The 14458-nt window shown below is 41.1% G+C and overlaps 1 pseudogene; it reads right to left on the reverse strand.

The window, feature by feature from the left end:
* Nucleotides 1-5016: 5016 nt before the first annotated feature.
* LOC144798895 (ubiquitin-like protein 5 pseudogene) lies at nt 5017-5238 on the reverse strand (annotated as a pseudogene).
* Nucleotides 5239-14458: the final 9220 nt, after the last annotated feature.

Genomic DNA, 14458 nt, shown 5'->3' on the forward strand with positions numbered 1-14458 from the left:
GTTAGGAACAATTTGTGTTTTTGAATCCCTATTTATTGCCATTTGGAATTTTATGCAGCCTTGGCAGATTCATACACTGACATAGAGTAGGTGGTGGTACTCACACTTTTCTAACAATGTTGTATGTGATCGCATTAAATTCTTTTTTCAGGTGTACATGGACACTACCTCTAGTTAATATAGTTGGAAGGGGAATGTATACAAACATCCTTACTATGCAAACCTATCTTCAAGATGGACGAAATAGTTGTAGCCACCATCGCCTCTTGCAGAATTTAATATTTATTTACTTACTTATTTATTTATTGAGGTATTTGTATAATACCAGACATGATTTTGGATAACTTCAGAGCACTAGCAGGTAGGCGGAGCAGCTTAATTTTTAGAAGACGAAGTTAGCATCCAGTTTTCCATAGTGAGGAGTTCTTGATGGTGAAGCAGGCACTCGGTGAATCTGCAACATTCCAGCTGGACTTCTTGGCCAGTGCTTATGTTATTTACTGTGATTAACTAAAATACTTGAGCGAGCTTACTGCCAAACAGGCCTTTAGAAATGATCACATTCTCAGCTGGACTTCCTGGTCAGTGCTTGTGTTGCTTAAAGAGATTAATTGCCATACTTGAGGAAACTTAATGCCAAGCAAGCCTTTGCAAATAGCATCATGAGTCACAGTACCCAGGTTTACCCTGATATCTTAAAATAAATTTCATTATATGGCAGTACCGCACCTAAGCCAGCAAAGAGCAAAGCTGTGATTTCTTTCCCACAGAGTCTGTCAGCTGGATTCTCTTAAGAAAGCATCAGTTTTACATATACCACATTTTTAACAAGGAGTTGCTCCCCCTTTGTCTTAAGTTAGAAGGAAACCCTAGCTGGCTGAGTAAATAAATGGGTCATATGGTTGGCTTTTCCTCAGTGGAAAATATTAAAAATGGCATTTCAGAAAAATATTCCTTCATGAGTCACAGGATATTTGTGATCGAGGCCCATTAATAGGGGCATGTCTGTATGAAGATATTCTTTTTGCAGCTTTGATTTCTACCTACTTTTTAATTGGTTGGCAAGGTTGATGGCCAAGTGCTATGTGATGCTGTTCTATTTCCTAAAGTAATGGGACCTTTAGGCATAGTCACTGTCATTGAATTTAAATGTCTTGACGCATAGGTAGGTGCTGACATATAACCGAAGAAAGCCAGACCAAAGATTCATAATAAAGTGATGGTTTAAGAATTTGTCATCAAGTTTCCTGCCTTAATGTGAGCAGACATGTGTCCCACCATTGTTCTTCAACATATTGTCCAAGAGATTGACTAATGTCCTATATGTTTTCTTCCCTACCTAAAGACTCCAGATGGATGTTGCTTTTGTGATCTCAACATGCATCCAGGACCTTAAGGCAACAACTGATCACTCCAGTGAAGGGTGCAAGATGTAAATCAATGTAACAATCCAAACTTTACACAATCAGCAATTAAAAGCCAATGAAGCCTTCTGCTTTTGGCCTAACTACATTAAAGCCTGGGTAAGACATGGGTGCTCAATGTTGGCCTACTTATTTTCCCATCCTACTGTATATCACTTATTATTTTGGCTAAATATAAAGCAGGGGCATTCAGGGACTGAAAAAGTTAAAATAAAGAAAGTTTAACAATCTAGGGAAAATGTTTATTATTATCTTTTGAGGTTTTATATTTTGCACATAGAAGACCTAAAAACATCAGATCACTTTGCCGATACAACTGTACAGATATACAGCACTTTTCAAACATGTGGAAAGAAGGACAAGCAAACATTAACCAATTTTTCAAATCTGTAGGTAAATATTAACCCATACCATTTATAATTCCATAACTGGAGTCCAATGAATAATGTGACAGTACACAAACGTATATACCAGATTCTTCAGTAGTAGGAACTCTGTGCCTGCAGGGAGTTTTCCCAGAGTCAATGAAGTAACAAATCTAATATATAATCCACTAGTGAAATATTCCAAATGTTTTATAGCAAAGCTCATTTCATAAATGTCCTTCAGGGAAAACAGTGATTTAAAATTAGCAATAGTTATAGTCACATAACATGATCAATCTAGCAGTCTTAAAGTAAGAAGAAATAGGAGTTCAGGCATAGTGTAATGTAGTCAAAGGCCTTCATATGACTCCGACTGGACATCAATTATGCCTGGAGTAAAAGAATGAGAGGAATTTACTAAGAAGATATTTCAATTGTCTTGCAAAGCAGAAAAGTAGGTTTTTGTCCACGTTTTTGAGGGGATGGAGTTCCAAACGTTGAGAGTGCAGCCTGAGAAGGACTGTTCAGAAGTATGAGTTGTCTTGAATGCTGAAATGTATTAGAAACTAATAGGAAGTCTGGTCTGTGAAGTTGACAGGAAACACTTGATGGCTTCAGTTTCTTTGCCAGGTACTAAAGCTGATCCGAGTAGATGAGTTATGAACTAAGCAGGCCAGTTTGAGAGTAGATCCTCTCTAGATTGGCAGGCAGTGCAGTGAGCTCAACGTCAGTGTGGCATTATGAAAACAGCCGACAGCAGGGGTCAAATGAGCTACAGGATGTAAGGAACGTTTCGGGTGAGCTAGATGAATTTTGGGAATGCTGGGTAGGGTGGCATTCCATAGTTGAATGTAAATAAGACCGGAGCCTAAATGCTTTCCTGTAGGTTTTTTCAGGTGAGGGAAGTTTGATTCCCCAGATAACTGTGAGCTGGTGGTTTGCATTTCTTGCCATGGTATTGAAATGTTTATTAAGGTTTAGGTTAATGTCCAGAGTGAAACCCAAAGATTTAGGGCCTGATTAATATTTTGCCCCAGCGGACATTTCTAGCATTGAGAGGAACCAGCATTACCGCAATGCCCCACTTGTCATGGGATTTTCCTCCCAATGCAAGGGGGGCATTGAGCTCTTTTGCATACTCCTTATCACAAAGTTTTTTCCGATGGTGACAGGGATTGAAAATGTGCTGTGTGTCTATCCACCTAAATGTGGTGGGTGGACATTTACCTAAACCTTTGATAGCTCTTACTCGGTCGGGCGGTTGGAGGGGTTTTACCACAGTAGAGAAAGACTAGTCTTTGCCCTCGCCCAGTATATGGTACGCCCATTTATAAATCCAGTGGGGTGGACCATAATGTGTGCAGGTAGGGCACTCTCCAAGGGGACCATAATGGGGGTAGGGAGGGAACTCGCCACCAATATTTAAATCAGGCTGTTGACGCTTTTAATGAAGTCGGGAATGCAATCTTGAATGTTAGTGATGTCTAGTGATTTGTGTGTTGTTATGAATGCTGCAGAGGCAAACAGAGAAGGAACTCTGGGACATATTTATGAGACCCTTAAACTGCTGGAGCATCACGTTTTGTAACGTTCGGTGGCGCAAAACAAAAATTCATATTTATGAGGTCACGCAAAGCCACTTTGCTTGGATTTGAATGTCCTCATAGATATGGAGTAAGGAAAGGCAGTGCCCTACTCTGCACTAGGAAGGCATTCCATGGGCACTGTGATGGGTTTTCCCACCCAGCGTCAATAGATTTTAATGCTTTCCCAGATTTACAAAACCATGTAAACTTGGGGATGTGTCAAAACCTTACGCCTCCCCAGAGGAGGCACAACAAAGAGAAATTACTTTTTTTTTCTCCTTGTTTTTTCCTCTTTTCATGTGTGCTGCAATCTGCAGCACACGTATAAAGACGGAAAAAGCCCCCCAGGATTGTTTTTGTGCAGAAAGGTGCCCTTCTTGCACAGAAAAAATTCTGCAGACAACACAGGCACCCTTGCACAATGGTGCAAGGGTGCTTGTGTTTTCCCTAGGCTGCTGCAACAGGGCCAGCACAGGGGAATGGACAGCAATGCACCGTATTGGCTAAAACTGGTGCATTCCTTCCCTTTCACTTTAACGTAGGGCAGCACAGCCAAGTGACTTGCTGGGTTGCCCTATTGCAAAACCCCATAAATTAGGCCCTCTGTCTTTTGAGGGTTGAACTTCTGATAGCACGAATTTAGGACTGTATTCTATCAGGGTACATTCCAGTCTTAAGACATTGGCAGAAGATGACATTTTTAAGTAAAAGGGAGTCATCAGGATAGTAGCAATTAGAGATTGTAGATCCTTTAATTTTCACGCAGGTGTTCCTGATAAAGTATAACTAGAACAGGGTCTAATCTGGAGCCCTGGGTTGCTCCTTCAGAGACCCTACTAGGTACGACAGACAGTGATCCATTTCCATAAATTGTTTTTGGTTGGCTTTGTAAGACTTGAACCAATCCAGGACTTTCTTCTCAAAGCCCATGCTGTCTTTTATGGCGAGAATAAGGATATTATGATTCACATCATCAATTGCTGCTGAAAGATCAAGTAAAATGAGCAGGCATTAGTCCCCATTGTCCAAGGTGCAAAGGGCATTATCAATGATTTGTAGGATGACTATCTCAGTGCTCCAAATGGATGTAAATGTATAAACTCATCTAGAAAGATATTATTTTGGACACATTTTTAGAGTTGAGTGTTAACATAACTTTCTAGGGTTTTGACAAGGAAATGAAGCCCAATAACTTTATGATAGTTATTGTGAGCCAGTGGATCCTGTAGGGACAGTTTACTGAGCTTATATCAATACAAAGCTAGGATATTGCACGTCTCTTTTACCAAATAGGCAGGTAAAAGAGGTAGGAAGGGTACAGCTTAAGGATTGAGATGCGCGGTTTACTGTATTTGTCTCAAACTGAACCAGTTTATTGGAGTTTTTCGATTGAGTGCAGGATGATGATTGTCGAGTAGTCGAGGAAGGAGTGCTTCAAGGTTTTTTTATATTTGTATTGATGAAGTGGGCAAATTCTTTATGTTTTTTTTCAGGTTTCATTATTTCTATTATTTATTTATTTTGTTTTTAGTTCAAGTATTATCAATTAATGAAATAGAGAAATATTTTTGCTGCAACTCTGGGGACATTTCAAAATAGAACAATGTAAAATAGCAAAGAAAGGTGTGGTGACGCCGAAGTCTACTGATAGTATAATTCAAGGTTCATTCCATCATGGATTTCATAATCACCTAATGTCACAAAATCCTTAAAGATAGTATACCATTTCTTGAGCACAACCTTGTCCCAATTTGTACCAGTTTAAGCAGCAATTAATTTCTTTAATGCTTCTATAGTATCTTCACTGTTGCACTTTACCCTGACTTTCTTTCCCAAACAGTCGTTACACACAGCCTCGATCATTTCTGCAGCCTTGAGTCCTCCCTTGCACCTGGTACACGCATCCACGTCAGTACGAGCATGCAAGAAGTCTGCGAACTGGGCCTCAATATTTCTATTAGAGCAATTTAGTTTTTTTACAGATTTGACTATCTCAAAGAGATTTTTGATCAATTTTTGGCCAACTTTGCTTTGGCTTTCAAGTTGTGCTTTATATAATATTGGTTGGTAATAAGGAGATTTTCGAGATTATTAACTTTGGCTTTTTAACACTAAGAATGTTTAAACAGTCTGAAGAAAATGTTTTCTTCATTGAGTTCTTTTGTTTAGCATGAGTGGATCTTTTGCTCTTGGTCTGTTTTCTTTAAGAGGTGCAAAATCATCCATAATCACAAAAAGGTGTTGTTAAAGCTGTTAGATGTTACATTTATATCTAGATCTTTTTGGGGCTGTGGAAGAGATGACACCAGACCAGCCTTAAGATTGCTATGATTATTATTTTTGATGATGTTAACCACAATTGTTAGTCTTTTTGTTTGACCACTGGTTAGAGTTTTAGAGAAGGATGTGTCAAATTATATTTTGAAATGATCAGATCAGTAAACTGGAAAGGGGCTTGCAATGTGGGTGGCATCATTTCCCAAAATGATCACTTCCAGAGAAGCACCATTGATGTATGTGGGGTTAGGTAACATTAAATCCACTCAATATTAATCAAGAATTAAGAAATATTTGATGTGAGTTGTCCCTAGGATTCTCTTGTTTACTTTGAAGTAACTCAGGATGGTATGATTGTTGTTAGTCAAGATACGTTGTGAGATGACGAAGGCCATAAAATGATTATCAAAAGTCAGTTATCCCTTGTGGATGTAATATAGCATAATATAATATTATATAATATGATATAATATAATATCATATAATATAATATAATATAATATGTAGTCTTGTAGCTTTAGTGACAATATATTTAACGTAAAGAAATTGTAACATAACAAAATAATTCTGACAGCTTTCATTGAGCGACGTCTCTGAGAACATTATGATGTCCATTATTCGTGTCCACAATAGAGTTGGCTATATCGAGCCTGTGCTTGTCCATCAATCTGCAGTTATGAAGTAAACAGCATAACTTGGTGGTGGAAGTGAGGATGGATAGTATTGATAGATAGATGGATGGATGGATAGACAGATAGATAGATAGATAGACAGATAGATAGATTGATAGATAGATAGATAGATAGATAGATAGATAGATAGATAGATAGATAGATAGATAGATAGATAGATAGATAGATAGATAGATAGATAGATAGATAGATAGATAGATAGATAGATAGATAGATAGATAGATAGATAGATAGATAGATAGATAGATAGATAGATAGACAGACAGCGAGACAGACAGGCAGACAGACAGACAAACAGACAGACAGACAGATAGACAGAAGAACAGATAGATAGATAGATAGATAGATAGATAGATGGATAGATAGATAGATAGATAGATAGATAGATAGATAGATAGATAGATAGATAGATAGATAGATAGATAGATAGATAGATAGATAGATAGATAGATAGATAGATAGATAGATAGATAGATAGATAGATAGATAGATAGATAGATAGATAGATAGATAGATAGATAGATAGATAGATAGATAGATAGATAGATAGATAGATAGATAGATAGATAGATAGACTTGGAATTGTACATCTGTAAATCTCCACTTATATGCACTAACCTTTCAATGTTTTGTTTCTTGATTTTTTGTCCTTGATATTAGTGTATCATGATATTTTGATGGTTGATATTCAGCAGTACGCCCCGTGGTAGGGTATGGCTCCATGATTTTTCATTGGGTGTCAACAGGACTTTTTGGTCTCAAGGTAAATGTGGCTAGCCAATTTAGCATGGTTATTCTGCATCAGTGAAACTTTTCATGTTTACCAATCAATGAAACTAGCAAATTGTAAGTCTGCCAAACCTATTTTTCTAATGTGATTCTTAATGCCCCCAACGCTTCTAAAAGTATTTTTTATATTCTAAATAGTCTCACTAACCCTGAATGTACAAAAAAGCAGATACCGCCCTCCCAGGAATTGTGTAACAATTTAGCTAACTTCTTTCATCTTAAGATCAAAACCATTATTGATGAGCTAGGGGAGGAGAACGAACATGGGGTGCCTGGAACCACTGACTCTGTGGGTATCGGCGCTAAGGAGAAAGAGGTTATAGTTGTTCCTATTGACCACCCAGATATTAAAAGTGATAACGATTTAACCGGGTTTGCGCCTTTGACCCTGGAAGAATTTTGCAAAGTAGCACAGAGCATTTCATCTGGCTCCCCCTTAGACCCTGTTCCTCATAAAATTTCGAAGACCTTTGAGACAGAATTGTTTCCTACGCTGATATTAATTTGTAATCAATCTCTTAATAGTGGTGTAGTGCCGCTGCAGTGGAAACAAGCTTTGGTAACCTCTCTGCTTAAAAAGACCTCTTTGGATCCAGAATGTCCCAAGAACTACAGGCCGATTTGTCTCTTGCCCTTTCTGGACAAAATCACGGAGAAAGTGGTCAGTAGGACCCTCTCCAATTAACTATAGCAGCATAAACTGTTGGAAGATGCTCAGTTTGGCTTCCGGCCTGCTCACGGTACGGAGTCGGCCCTGGTGACCGTGATGGATGAACTTCAGTCACGGGCAGACAGGGATCAGGCAGCGGTTCTTATCCTGCTTGACCTGTCTGCCACGTTCAACACGGTCAACCATGGGACTCTGTTGAGCTGGCTGGAGCAGGTGGGGGTGAAGGGCTGTGCCCTGCAATGGTTCCAATCTTTCCTTGCGGGTCGAACGTAGGCGGTCTCCCTCCCTCCCTATCGGTCTGAACTGATCAATATCACACATGGGGTACCACAGGGCTCTTCTATCAGCCTGATTCTTTTCAACATATATATGAAACCTCTGATTGCAGTTGTCAAAGAATATAGGATTAACATCACAAACTACGCCGATGACACGCAGCTTATCCTCTCATTGGAGGGAGAACAGTCTACCTCTATCGAGGAGTTTCACTGTTGTTTGCGTGCCACGGCTCAGTGGCTGAAGGGCAACTCATTACAATTTAATGCGGTAAGACAGAGGTACTCTTCTGTTCTGCGGATAGGGTTCCCTCAGTGCTGCCAATTAACTTTTGGCCTAGTGATATGTTGACATCAGTGAGACCAGTGGATAAGGTTTGCAATCTAGGCATCATGTTTAATAACAAGTTGACCATGGAGGCCCAAGTTACCAGAACAGTGGGAAGTTGCCTTGGGATCATTAGATTACGTAAAATGTTCCCTCTACTACCTTCTCAAGCACGGGCACTAGTTGTACAGAGTACAGTTTTGAGCAGACTGGACTATTGTAATGCCCATCTGCTTGACTCTCCTAAGTTTCTTGTGGACAGACTTCCTAGAATTCAGTCGACTGCGGCTAAACTCGCTTTGGGCTGGCCAGAAGGTCTTCGTCCTCCCGGGCCCTGGCAGAATTGCACTGGCTCCCGGTGGGACGGAGAATTCAGTTCAAGTCCCTCTGTCTTGTGTTTAAAGCCCTGCACGGGATGGGTACTGTCTCATTGCAGAGGAAATTTGAGTGGTATGTCCCAGCCAGAAACCTTCGTTCCGCCTCGGCTAGACTAGTTAGGATCGCGAGGTTTAGGAAAGCTAGCATGGGTGGCAGAACCTTTAAGGGTGCTGCGGCCAGGCTGTGGAACAGGCTTCCCCTGGAATTGAGACAGATCAGTGATCTCCTTCTTTTCGGAAGGAAGTTAAAAACTTTGTTGTTTCCGATAGTCTAGTTGCTGTATTACCCTGCATCATCTTGCCCTGTTGCTTTATTTGTTCGCCTCTTGCCATGAACTCTGAGTTCTCCAGAGCCAGGATGCAGTCAAGTGATAGAGCGCTTTGTAAATGAAATAAATAAATAAAATAAATAAATAAAATAAGGAAGTAGTCCTTTCTCCTGTATAGCCTTTTGGAGGTCAAAGGTCATAAACAGAGTCTTAGCTGACAGGAACATTTATCATACATTTTAACTAAATTTAGGATCCCACTTTCAATGATGCTATGATCACAAAGAATGAAGATTACCCAGAACCAAATCATCTGATATCAATCCAATCAATATCTAGACCCAGCAAGGTGGAGGGGGTAGTGGAGTAGTAATTATTTTGAGAAACTCTATTCAATTTCAGCAAGTGGCTGTGGACTCCATGCTTTTTATCCCATTACTCAAGGTAGAATTCACAACTGTAAACTCCAAATCCACCAGAATTAACATTATCTATCCTCTACTAGGTAAAAAGCAGGCCTTCAAAGAATATTGCACAAATCACATTTCCTCTCAGCTAATTTTGAATAAAGACAATCAAATTTTGGTTGATGACTTTCACCTGCACTGGCCAAATCCTAGGAATACTCTGGCCTCTAATTGCTCCACATTCCTGAATGTGATTAATGGTACCTCTCCTTGCTTGCCTAGAGTGTTCCTTGCCTTTCCTGGTACCCGCACTAGCAGAGTGTATGTTTTCATTTCAAAAAGCTTTATTCGTTTTTTTGTATAAAATCATAAAAGCATACAATTTTAAAATACATTCATAATTAAAAATAAGGTACATACATATGAAACACAGATATCTCCAAGATAAAAGAATAATCAAACATTTGCGCATCCTATGAATATAACTTCCTACCAATAGCATACTTTACAATGTTCATGATATCAGTTCTTCCTTTTCATCAAAAGGGAATGTGCAAGGGGTAACAATGAGTTAAAAAATACTAAACGGTATTTCAGATCTATTTGGGGTGGAAATACTACAAACAAGCGGTAAACAAGATCCTCTACCCAGGCTGGTACAATCCCCAGTGGTTGGCCTAGCGGCGCGAGTATACAATGTGCTGGGATAGAAGTCATGTAGGTCCCAGATGGATATGGGACCATCCCCTTCTTTAGGTTGCCAAGTTCGAAGAAGTGGGGCAATGTTTTTGCTTCTGAATCTTATTAGTATCAGGTCACCAATAATGTTTTTCGGAAGGGGGCCCAGCCAACCTACTCTCCTTACGCTCACAATCCCACCGTCACAGTCACGGGGCAGGGGTCTATTTTTTGATAACCAAAACTGGACCTTATTTAAAAGGTCATCCTGTCTCTCTATTTTACCCTTTTTTAGTTGCAGAACTCCCGAGAGGATGCATACAAACGGATCTGCCTCTGGGGGTAGATGCATTCTGTGAACCCTGTTTCGCTCTACCCTGGGGACAGAATTTTTCGGTGTAGTGGAATTAAGAGAGGCTTTAGAAATGTTTAGGGGAAGATTAATGGGAACTGATACTCGAATTTGGGCAACTTTATTATGGGTAGCTTTATTTTGAATGGCAGGTATGGGCTTATTTAAGGTAACAGTTGTCAAAGGATGGGGGGTATAGAAGCATGGCTAGAGGTTAACAGATTAGAGTTTATTTTTTCCTCAATCCCTGCCAATCTATCCCCCAGGATGTTTATTTTATCGATTAGGGGGTCTATGGTGGATTTGATCAGTTGTTCGATCATTGACAATAGGGCACTCTGGGAGGAGGGAGCAAGGTCGTCTAATTTATCTGCCACCTCTCCGATTTGGGGAAGAATGATGGGGGTTGGACTCGAGGTTGGGGATTCAAATTGTATTAATTGTACTTTCGATTGGATCTCGTTGTATTTATCCCCGTCCTCCTTACTTTTGTTAGGTGTGGCCCGGGCGAATACTCGACATTGCATATTTGTTTTGGAAAATATGGGGAAAGGTTCCAGCATTCTCTCATTTGTAGTTAATAAATTAATATTATTTGGAGGGGCTGGTGATCCCGCAGGGACATAGCTGGTCTTACACAAACAGTTTAATTCCTCCAACAGTGAGAGACTACACATTGTATTGTTTGGTTGAGGAGGAGAGTGATTACAAGATAGACTGGCTACAGGCTGGTGGCAGTTGTTTTTATCCGCCTCTATAGGTAAGGGTAGCATTATGTTATTTATGTACTTATCTTGCGACCTCAGACAGGTAGTCGGCCGAGGCGCTAGTTTTGTGGCAACCCCTTTCTGGTTCATGATATAGCTTGGATATGGACAAGGTAATATAGAGTTTGTTGGGGTAATACTATTGACCGGAACAGTATGTAAAATGGGCTTTACCTCCTCCGGGAAAACCAAGTGGCGGAGCCCGTCCCGTCCTCCTCGTGCCTCTGAGGGCCACAGAGTGCCCGCCCTTTGCCCGGGCTTAGCCCGCGCGCGAGCCCGCTACGCGAGGGCTGGCCTTCTTTTTCTATGCCCTCCGGGGGCGGAAGTAGCAGCAGAGGAGTCTGGGGGATGTAGTTTCCCCACCCCACGGCAGCCACTATCCTGTAGTTCTGCGGCGGCGGGGGAGAGGCATCAAGGATTCCCAAATGTCCTGTGGGCAGCAGTGAGCAGGTAGGGGTGATTCTCCCCCCAAAACGAGTCTTCTACCCCCCACAACGAGTGTTCAAAGGAGCGCCCACTCCACCAGGGCTGTCCTTCTTTTTCTATCCCCTCCGGGGGCGGAAGTAGCAGCAGAGGAGTCTGGGGGATGTAGTTTCCCCACCCCACGGCAGCCACTATCCTGTAGTTCTGCGGCGGCGGGGGAGAGGCATCAAGGATTCCCAAATGTCCTGTGGGCAGCAGTGAGCAGGTAGGGGTGATTCTCCCCCCAAAACGAGTCTTCTACCCCCCACAACGAGTGTTCAAAGGAGCGCCCACTCCACCAGGGCTGTCCTTCTTTTTCTATCCCCTCCGGGGGCGGAAGTAGCAGCAGAGGAGTCTGGGGGATGTAGTTTCCCCACCCCACGGCAGCCACTATCCTGTAGTTCTGCGGCGGCGGGGGAGAGGCATCAAGGATTCCCAAATGTCCTGTGGGAAGCAGTGAGCAGGTAGGGGTGATTCTCCCCCCAAAACGAGTCTTCTACCCCCCACAACGAGTGTTCAAAGGAGTGTATGTTATTCCCCCACCTCTTTCTCTTGCCCTCCCTATGGCCAAAGTCCTTTTTTACCCCTTTTAGAATTTTGTTCAGCTGCCATATGTTTTCAGCCTCTTTAGGGCCCAGAACGATCTCTGGCCTCACCCTTCCCCAAAATTCAAAGGAATTTCAGTAATCAGCAGCCATCTTGAGTACAGTCTTATAAAGCCTGCACCTTTCTGATCCTTTCCAGCTTGGTTTACAGCCTTTTGCAGAGAGAGGATGTCTCCTATTTAGCCTTGCAGCTTCTCCTTGCAGACATGCCTGTTCCTGAACCGCAAAGTGCCTCTTCCCTCTTCATCTACTGTGACCCCGGAGCACCTGTAAGGAAGAAAACAAAGAGAGGCAAAATTAAAGGAAATTTCAGTAAGACCAGTGGTCGAAGTGGGGGAAAAAAAGTAGGGGAACTGTGGACGATGAATCAGAGGGTGGGAATAACTTGAGGATTGGGTCAGGGGGCGGAGTCAGAGGTGTGGCCAGAAGGAGCAAATCATTCTAATTTTTAGCTTTGTCATTTCGCTGCCCTGTTGCTGCTTTGTACATTATTTAATTCAACCAATGGATATACATGTTTATTTAAGGTTTAATATGAGTTATTGACATTAAAATACATTTACATAGTATATATGCTTCCAATCACAAAATGGTCCAAATACTCCGAAAAGTGGAAGCATAGACATTTGTGTCTGAGCCATGCAATTTCTGTCATCAGCACTTCTCCTCCCTTTTGCCACAAGAGCTGTTCAAACATGAATGGCAAGATACCCTAGTTTGCAAATGTTTTCAATATAATTATGTCTCTTAATTGTCAGATAATGCACCATCTGCTGCATAATTTGACTATTTTAACTAATAAGCTGTTAGTAGCTTACACGAATCAAAAGTTACTAAAAAATGTGACTTATGTTTCTGCGAAGTGGAAAGGTTGACTGGTCACCTTTCTCACTGCTACATTTGTATGTTACACTAGTACTAATAAGGCAAAATCTTTGCAGTGACTGTTAGCATGTTTACAAATGTAAAAGTAATAATAAAGTATCAGAAAAAATACCACATTATGCTTCAGCATATTTTTTGCTGCATAATTTAATCAACACTGTGGCATAATTTTGTCCTCCATTGCTGCATAATTCCAGTGCCCCCAAAGTGGGCCGCACATGTTAAAAGTGCTTGTACATGAAGCAGACAAACCGGGAGGTTTGTGAACTTAGTTTGGTGTGTGTGCAAATCCTTCATTGTCAACCCCTGGTGAGTTGCAACTACTACTGCTGAAACAAGGCCCTTGGAGGTACCGATAGGTGATGCGAACTAGCCTCAAGGGCAGGGCCGGCTTTAGCGCTGGTGGAGCCCTGTGCGACAATGTTTCTTGGTGCCCCCCAATGACTCTCTCCACCATGGATTCCCTCACTACTGCTCTTTAACAGTGCCCCTCAAGTCTCCATAACCACACTCTCGCTCAGATGCATTCAATTTTTTTATTTGATTTACAGCGCCACTGATACCAGTGAAGAGTGTCAGAACACTTTACATCACGCACAATACACAGAGACAATCAATAATACATGTGTAAATCACTGTTAGGAAATCTTACATAGGACAAAGGACTACAAGGTGTAGGAGTCACAAGACAACTATTCTAGTAGGCAGTATAGTTTAATAGTAATTAGTGTGGAGAAACGCAAACTCTAAATTTAGAACGTAATACTGTGGTTGTGGGTTCTATTCAATAAACAGAATTGATTTCTATCCAAATTGACCCTTTTTACAACATTATGATAATCAAAAACTGGGGATAAAAAACATCACACTCTAATGTATACCCTGCAGTTTGCATGCAGTTCTTAGATGGCAGTTAACACCACACTGTTCTATGTTAGGATTTTGAGTTATAAACTGCATGTAACAAAAGGATCTCACTGACAAAAGCAGTAACCCACTGACCTATTTACATTATGTGTACTGTGTGATCTGCGTGGTACATGTTCTTTGCAGCAGGCACATTAACCTCTGTGCTACCTTTCCATGAGTCAAAACTTCCACTTGACAAAGCTCCATCTCTCTATAGGAAGAACATTAATCACTGTAGTCATCATGCCATTTTTATTGTTGCCGAAAATTGCTGGAGGCCAGGAAGGAGGCAGCAAGGGCTTTTAGAAACATAATATACTTGCAAACATAAAGCACCTGAT

This window comes from Lissotriton helveticus, chromosome 12, assembly GCF_964261635.1.
Source record: "Lissotriton helveticus chromosome 12, aLisHel1.1, whole genome shotgun sequence".
Taxonomy (NCBI): Eukaryota; Metazoa; Chordata; class Amphibia; order Caudata; family Salamandridae; genus Lissotriton; species Lissotriton helveticus.